We start from the raw sequence: 9,179 nt of genomic DNA, 5'->3' as shown, positions 1-9,179 counted from the left end.
TTAAAAAAATGGGATCCATCAAGAAAAATAATGAAGATCCGTGGCAAAGACATCTCTATTTGGAGGCAATATTTTCAAGGGCTAACTAGATATATAGCAATTTTGAAATTGCGACTTTGAAAAATAGCAAAATCATTGCTTTTTTTAAATGGCAAATAAAAAAATAATAAAAAATATAAGAATTATGAAACACCAATAATATCCCTACATTAACCATACACCCTATGTTTAGAAGCAAAAAGAAAGAAAAAAAAAATTACACTCTCATCAAACCCTCCTTTTCTTCTCACTTCCATTATTTTTCTGACTTCTTTATTATTTTTCCTTCCTTCTTCTTCTCTCTTTCTGTCTTTTCTCCTTTATTTTTTTATGTCTTTTTGTCTTCATTCCTCTTTTCGTTCAAACCCTTTTTTTTCTCCCTTATTTTCCCCTTTTTCTGTCTTCTTAAAACCCTTTTTCGTTCTCCCTTAATAACTGTTTTCTCATTATTTTTTTCCTTTTTCCTTTTTCCTTCCTCCTTCTTCGATCTTTTAGTTCTTCTTTCGTCCGTCTTCTTCTGTCTTTTAGTTCTTCCTTCTTCTTCCGTCTTTTGGTTCTTCTTTCTTCCTTCTTTTTCTATCATTTAGTTGAAAGAAGAAGAAATTGAAAGAAGCTTTAGAACAACAGAGAAGTGTCGAAGATATTTATCTATTTTTGTTCCCATTTTTTAATCATTTGCATCTACGGTATTTATGCATTTAATTTATAAGATATTTTCATTCCATTTTTTTTTAATAATTTGAATTATTTAATAATTGAATTGCACGAGATTTATGGTATGTTTTATTTTAAAAATAAACTCAATAATCTAGCCTATTTTGTTGGAAAAGAATTGAATCAAAGATATTATATATCCTTTTAAAACGATTCTTTTCCCTATAATTAAAAGGTATGAAATAGAAGAATATCATGATGAGACGAAGTAATCAATTGAGAGCTTCAAGGATTACTGGAAGAGAAACTAGACAATCTGAGGAGATATATGTAAAGTTTATGTAGTTCTGAAGAGGTATTCTGTTTTTAATTGAAAATGTTTGTTCATACATGAAACAAAAAATGTTGAAAAAAAGTAGTTCTAAATTTCATTCTCTTATGTTGTTTATGTTTGTTCATACAGGAAATAAACACCCAAATGGAAGTGGGGTCAGTTGAAAGAATGAAATTAAAAGGAATGAAAAAGAGAGAAAGATCTGAAGTAATATGTGGTGTGACTGCAACAACAAAAAAGATCAAAGACGAAGGTAAACAAATTATGATTTTAAATCTAAATCACATTTATCTGGTAGAAAATACTATATAGCTAATATACATGCACTATTTTACAGAGTATAAAGCAACTGGGAGAAGTTAAAAGAAAGGGAAAAGAAGTTATGAATGAAGAAAACAAGGTATTAGTATTTTTATTATGTTTTAATTATACCTTGAGCTCGGAACAAGACATAAATGATTTAGAGGAGATTTTTCAGCAAAATTCCAAGTAGCTACCAAGATTCTATTAATTCAAGACCTAGAAACAACAAATTAGAGCATACATAGTTGTAATTGTTCACATCATTGGTCTACAAAGAGTCAAATTCAAAATTATAATTCCTCTTGCTTGATCCCTCTGCAAATTTATTTGATGTGAATGTGAGGCTATTTAAAATGCAAGATCATAGTAACGAGATGAAAGATACCAATTGAGGGAAAAAGTACCGAGCAAATCAACGAAAATGGTCAAAAGAAAATTGGATAATATTGACTTAATTAAGCTTGAAGCCAACGCAAATTATATCCTACGACATGTAAGTTTGAATAATTTAAATCATAATTATTGAGTTTTTGATGCACTTGACATAGTTTAAAACTTGTACTAAGAAATTTTTTTATTGCTTTTTAATAGTTAGGTACAAATCTAGAAGAATTAGAGAGTATAAGAAAAGGATCGATTTAAAGCTAAAAAATCAGAACAATTATGGAAAATACCTAACATATCAATGGGAGGTATACGGATCAATGCGATGAAGGGAAAGTTGCTCGAAGGATTGAAAGAGAAAGAAAATGTACCCATGTATGCACTATCGTTTGATCTTCACTTGAGTCAAGCATAAAGGGATGTGATCAGTAAATACATATTTCCTTTATGATGAAGTCAGTTTGACGTTGAAAACATTGATCTATTTTTTTCTTGGTTTTCATTGATACTTTAGAAAACGTATTAGTGTTTTATTTCTTCATCGGATCACAAAACTTAATTGTTTAGCTTTAAAACCTTTGTCTACAATTAATGCAACTGATTTTTAATTTTAATTTCTTTGAACTATTGTTATCAATATGTATGTGTGTGTATGTATATATATATGTACACAAAGTTATCTTTCTATCATAAATTAATTTGAAATTGATAACAAATGTTGAGAAACAAATTACGCATGAAACAAATAACATTGACAAAGTAGTATACAATTAAACAACCGCTATTACCTAAAACTACATAAAAGGTAAATACACAGAAACATTATTTCACTATAATTACAGTGTAACTATTTTTGTAAATATAAATGGAAATAAAATTTCAAGTATATATATAATAAACATAATAAAATTTATATAAAAAAAAATTTCAGAAGTACTTAAACGTTTCAAACAAATAACAATAGCTAAAAGTGCAAAATAATAATAATAAGAATAAGAATTAAACTCAAAATTCATGAGAAAAACATAAGTACTTAATAAATATTCAAAATGAATAACAATAGTTGAATGTGCAAATTAAAAAAAAAATAATAATCAACCTCAACGAGATATTGGATTTATACATGCTCTTGAAATGTGACCATTACCCCCACAACAAGAACATCGTACTGTCTTCTTATTCTCTAAGCAAGATTTGATCCTCTTTTTTCTTGGTCTCCCAGATGGACATTTGACTTTGGGACGAAGTATAGCGTCATCATTCGAACTATATAGATTGGAAATTTGTTGCACATTACCAATAGGTCAAGTCTCCTTGCTATATAATAAAATTGAATTGGAAATGTGATAAAAATTATGTGTATATGATTCTAGTTCAAGGCTCCAAAAAGATAAGACATTGCAAGCATGGGAACATGGTATATCATCAAGATCCCAACAACGAGAGAAACAATTCCTGGTGAGAATGTTGACCAAATAATGTTTGGTACCACTATGGACATCATACTCATGTTGGTTAATGGGATATATCTGTAATAAAAATACCAAAAATTTAAACATGTGAAATATAAGCATGAAATAAATTAATTAAGTATATAAACAACTAGTAAATCACTTACATCCATTGACTTGCTATCCCTTAATACCTCTCTATCACACCTTCTACATAAAACCATCGTTGAATCAAACTTCGAATAAATTCACAAAGGCCAATAACAGTTAGCACATATGCATCCTTAAGAACGTTGTTCAAACTTTCCGATATATTCGTGGTCATCAAGTTGTACCTTTTTTTGTACAAAATGCCCTGCACCACTTATGTTTGTCTAGTCCTTCTAATTCAATCCTTATGAAAAGGGAAATATCATCTAACTATTTCATGTAATATTCATACTCAATAGTTGTGTAGGCCCTAGCACAACTATAGAATGGTCCTTTAATTGGAGCTAACTTGTAAGTTTATTTAAGATTCTTAAATGTGTGAAAACAACACAACCCATGTTCAACTGAATTGTAGACAACACTTATAGCCTTTGGAATACTCTTATGACCATTAAACACAATTACAAGATCAGCTTTTAAATTTTGGAAAAACCAACACCAAGAATCATCATTTTCAAAATCAACTATACCAAATGCAAGGGGAATAATTTTCGAGTTACCATCCAACGTGCATACATCTAGTATAGTACCACAAAATTTGTTCTTCAATGTTGCACCATCAACTAAAATGATTGGAAAACAAGACTCCCATGCATGAATTGAAGTAGCAAGAGCCATAAAATAGTATTTGAATGTACCATCATCATTTTCATCTTGGGCTGTATATGTACCTACATAAAAAAGTAACAATACGTATATACAAATGATGCAATAGCACTGTAATTATAAAGTAAGACGTACCCGTGTCAATAAAAGTATGATAGACTTTTTGAATATGATTTAATGACACTGTAATTATAAAGTAAAGCTTTACCTGGATTATTTTCAATCAATGCGTTGGAGAATGCAGGCAACAAGGTATATGATGACTCTAGAGACCCACGCACTGAGTTTAATGCAAGCTCACAGGCTCTCCAAGCTTTATTCTAACTGACATCAACCCCATGTTGTTTTTTCATAAAGCTTATTACATCTGAGGTTCGATATGGAGTTTTGAAATTCATATTGAATAATGTCTTCATAGACTCAAATACTATCGATGAAGTTGCATGTCTATGAGAATTCTTTACAATGTTAATAGCACATTTATGAACATTATAAAACTTCCGAACAATTCATAAAGAACACTTCTTATAAATAGAAAATCTAAGAAACCATTGACAAGAAGTGTCTTTACAAGAAAGTTCAAGAGAAATTTGATTGGACATCTTTGCTGCTAAAAGTTGAACCTTCTTTTATGTAGAGGTCTAACAGCACATGAATCCAAATCTACTAAGTCAACGACATTAGATGGGAAATTTGAAGTTTCTGATGAGGAAATTGAAATAAGAAAATTTGATGAACAAGATGGAACATGGTCGACAAGAACAGAAATAGGATCAGAGAGGAATCGAAAATTAGGGACAATAACCATAACACATATTTGTCTTAAACAATAGTAATGACATTAGGATTGTTGCAACCATCACGATACAATGTAATTCGATAAATTAAATATTCGGCAGAGAGAAAAAGATTATATTGAATTAGATAAACAAGCTGGTTGAAAAATGTGTTCAATGAGACATGCACTTCACCCAAATGGAAGTTATGATAACGATTGTTTTCATCTCATCTACCATTGAACAAGACTCTTAAAAGTTTGGAATTCATGACCAAAACTTCAAATTTCATGTAACGCCCCCAATACTTCGAGGTAAATTTTTTGTCATTTTATGTAAATTTTGGGGAAATTAAACTTTTTGGGTGTTAATTCTTTTTGTTGGTTTTGGTGAAGGAAGAAAAAGAAATCGAAGTGTATGAATTTTTTTTATTAATATGGTGTAAATTAATAATAATATAATATAAATTATATTATTATTATTATTAATTATGTTATTACATTATTATTATTATTATTATTATTATTATTATTATTATTATTATTATTATTATTATTATTATTATTTAATATATATATATATATATATAATAATATTTTTTTAAAAGCCCTAACGCACGCGCGCCGACACGACCCCCCCCCCCCCCCCCCCGTCCGCCTTCTTCTTCTTCCGCGTCCGTCCGTCTTCTCCCTCTTCCTTCCTCGCCCGACCGTCGCCCGACTCAGCCCCACCGTCTTCATCGTCAGCGCCAGCAGTCGCCTCCGCCTCAGCCGAACGTCGACAGCAGCGTGAGGCAGCTTCCTCTCCCCGGCCCCTTTTGACTTCGGCCGGCCTTCAGATCTGCCAGAGCCGCGACAACCATGGAGACGCGAGGTTGGATCTGTCGCCGCTCGTCGTCTCTCTACGGAACATCGGTCGTCGCTCCTCCGTGCGTCGTCCGTGAAAAGCCACCGCCGTCATTCGCCAGAAAGCCAGTCGATCGTGGTTGCCCCGTCTTCAAGCGATTCGAATCGGGCCAACCAACCAACCCGACCCGAGCCACCCTTTATCAATCTGATTCGTGAAGATTGAGTCGAGCCGCGCCGCGATCTGAGCCGCGAGCCGAGTCACGAGTTGAGTCAAGCCGAGGACTGAGCTGAGCGGCGCCGCGAGTCAGGAGCCAAGTCGAGCCGAGAAGCGATCCAAGCCGAGCTGAGCTGCGATCCAAGCCGAGCCGAGCTGCGAACTGGCCAACCCAAGCCGCGAGCTGAGCCGAGCCAATCACCTCCAAGCCAAGCCGAGCTCCCTGTTCACCGAGCCACCTAAGCCTTCCTTCCTCTACTTTGGGTCACGGTGAGTCTTCGGTAAGGATTATTTTGGTGAATTTCCTAATGTTGCTATAAGCAGTTTGAGTTTAGATTTTGGAGTAAGACATAGTCCTACCTTTCGTTCCTTAAATGTATTAGGGAGTTGACGTTCAAGTTCTCGGGTTCCGCAGCAGGCTTAAATGGAGATAGCTCTCCTTTTCTCGGGTAAGTCAACGGAGGCTGCTTAGGATCATTTAAAAACGACTTTTACTTGTGTCATCGTTTAAACCCTTCTGTTTTCGTTTAGGTGGTTTCATTGAGCGTGGACTCGATCAAGGGGCATAACCAAGTTTCAGGTAAGGGATTTCCTACTACTGGACCTCGGATCGAGGCTGGAAACGTAGTAATCCACAGGGGATTATACGTTCGTAACTGTACTAAATGAATTGACGCATGTTTGACTATTAAATATCGCTTTCATGCTCTTGTCTGATTAAAGGTAACATGACCGCTAGTTGTAGCTTGTGTGGCATCGTGTGTAATGAGTTGCTTACGGATAGACACCAATGTCCGGATGTTCTGTGTATTGTAGTTATGTTAATGAGCTAGGTTGTGAACTGGAATCGCATGTCGACGAACTTTAAAGTCTTAAGGTTAGTGATGTTGTAGTCTAATGTCTGGATATTGGATATGAAGTTACGTCGTGAAAGGACTATGAGTCCGATTCTGATTTGACTAGTTGACTGGGTCTAAAGGATATCACAATGATGTGTAAATTGAACACGCATATAGCAACTGAGGATATGGTCATCTGAAACCTATATTATCTGACTGACGAAGTCAATGACGAAATTGTAATATGAACGTTGTCGGAGTGTGACTGTTGTAGACGATTTAGGATGGACTAAGGGGTAACGGTTAGCTTCATCTATGGGGTAGTGTACCTTACTGATATGTGTATCCTTTGGGATCACTAGATAGATATGTGTATCCTTTGGGATCACTAGACTGATATGTGTATCCTTCGGGATCACTAGACTGATATGTGCATCCTTCGGGGTCACTAGACTGATAGGTGTATCCTTCGGGGTTACTAGACTGATACGTTCATCCTTCGGGATCACGAGACTGATGTGTGTGTTCTATGGAACCACTAGACTGTTTATGTAGGGTACCCCTAAATAGAAAGTTAACTGTTGTTCCCTAACGGGCCCAGTAGTAGGTCCCTTACTGGGTATATTTTATACTCACCCTTTTTCCTCTTTGACTTTTCAGTAAGGGTACAGCGAGGGGCAGACCGACGAGGGGCAAGAAGGATGCGTGAAGGCCATATGGACGCGTATTGTTTTCTTTATGCTTCCGCTGATGTATTTTTGTTACTCTCCATTTTCATTGTCAGATCGAGTCACGATTAGAACATTTGGTTTTGTGAGTTATGTTTGATGATTTGAGTAATGTATTTTGAAACTCTCGTGACTGTGATTTAAAATAGGGCCCGAAACTTCTTTTGTAATATTATAAAACGTTTTTAATGAATCATAACCGGTCCTTTATGAGTTTGTGTGTTTTGTGGTCGAGTCTTAGTACTGAGTAGTGACCTCAGCTTAGTCCGGAAAGTTGGTTGTTACATTTCAAAAGTAACAGAAGTTCAAATATGAAAACTAGATTTTAGTTTGCTAATTATTAAAGGGTTTCTATGTCCCAAATTCAAATGTTATTTTGAAATATGAAAATTGTTTTGTATATTATTGGTTAGTTAGTAATTGGGATTCTCTAATTCAAAAAATAATAATTTGATTATTTTGAATTTAATTAAGGTTATTTTAAAATAAAATATGGTTGAGATTCTCCTAAATTCAAAATAATAATTTGGTTATTTTGAGATTCAACCAATTAATTGTTATTTTGAGATAACATGAGATTTTCCAATTTTGAAAAATAATAATTTTTTATTTTCAAATTCAATTAAGGTTATTTTTATATAAAAGTTATGGTTGAGATTATCCAATTTTGAAAAATTGTTGAGATCCTTAAATTTTATAAAATAATAATTTCTTTTATTTTGAAATTCAATTAAGGTTATTTTTATATAAAATCTATGGTGGAGATTCTCCCATTTTGAAAAATTGTTGAGATTTTCACATTTTGGGAAATAATAATTTTTTATTTTGAAATTCAATTAAGGTTATTTGGTTATAAAATCTATCATTGAGATTTTTCAATTTTAAAAAATAATATTTTTTTTATTTATCGTTGAGATTGAAAAATAATAATTTTTATTTTTTATCGTTGAGATGGTTAAATTTTGAATCTAAAACTAATAATTTTTTATTTTGAAATTCAATTAAGGTTATTTTGATTGAAAAAGGTATGATTGAGATTCTGCAAAATAAAAATTATAATTTGATTATTTTGAAATTAGTAAAATTAAATAAAAGTTGTTAAAATGGTGAATGAATTACTTGAGTCTCGAAAAATTAGGGAAGAAATTATTATATGGATTGCTTTATCTCTACCACATTAAATATAATTAAAGGCTCCTAAATTATAAGACAAATTAATTACACTATAGAAATGAAATAATTACAGTTGGGGAATGGGGGTATTTTGGTATTTTACAAAAAACCATACACGTGCAAACACACAGTTTGTTAAAAAAAAAAGTTGTTTTGCCATTTTCCAAAACGACCCTTAAAAATGTTGTTATACCCCTAATTATTCCTATTTTTTTTTTCAGGCACTCCTTCAAAGGACTTTATAACAATGATAACATGTCATAGTATACTTGAATACGTCAGTTTATAATTGTCAGTCGCTGCTTATTCTTGACAATTATTTATTGTTATTAGAAGATCAATTATGACTTTTTGAAAAACTATCATTGGTACTCATACCTTTAAAAGTGATATAATGCATTGCAAAAAAAAAAAAAAAAAGATATTTGGTGATGCACAAAACCATCATTCAAGGAAAGACAGTTGGGAGAAATAATATAGTCCAACGAGTAGTATAGAGAGTCGAAAGTAATGGAAAACTCTCGACATCGTAGAAAGGTGTCAGGAGTTAATTATAAAAAGCGATAAACTTCTGTATCTCTTGTCATCGTTAAGAATGAAATCAAGATTTCTCTCCTATC

At 32.9% G+C, this 9,179-nt stretch overlaps 1 long non-coding RNA gene across 2 annotated transcripts; it reads left to right on the top strand.

Moving 5' to 3' along the window:
- Positions 1 to 433: 433 nt before the first annotated feature.
- On the top strand, positions 434 to 7,599 carry LOC127150291 (uncharacterized). 2 transcript variants are annotated; one of them, XR_007822542.1, is made up of 5 exons: positions 434 to 725; positions 929 to 1,048; positions 1,157 to 1,280; positions 1,365 to 1,427; positions 1,922 to 2,277. It is a non-coding gene; the product is annotated as an uncharacterized LOC127150291 (long non-coding RNA). The 2 variants fall into 2 exon arrangements; XR_007822541.1 differs by lacking the exon at positions 1,922 to 2,277 and adding an exon at positions 7,319 to 7,599 and having other exon boundaries at positions 438 to 725.
- The last annotated feature ends 1,580 nt before the right edge of the window (positions 7,600 to 9,179 follow it).

The sequence above is a fragment of the Cucumis melo genome, chromosome 7 (genome assembly GCF_025177605.1).
Source record: "Cucumis melo cultivar AY chromosome 7, USDA_Cmelo_AY_1.0, whole genome shotgun sequence".
Lineage (NCBI taxonomy): Eukaryota > Viridiplantae > Streptophyta > Magnoliopsida > Cucurbitales > Cucurbitaceae > Cucumis > Cucumis melo.
This window is presented reverse-complemented; position numbering and strand designations above follow the sequence as displayed.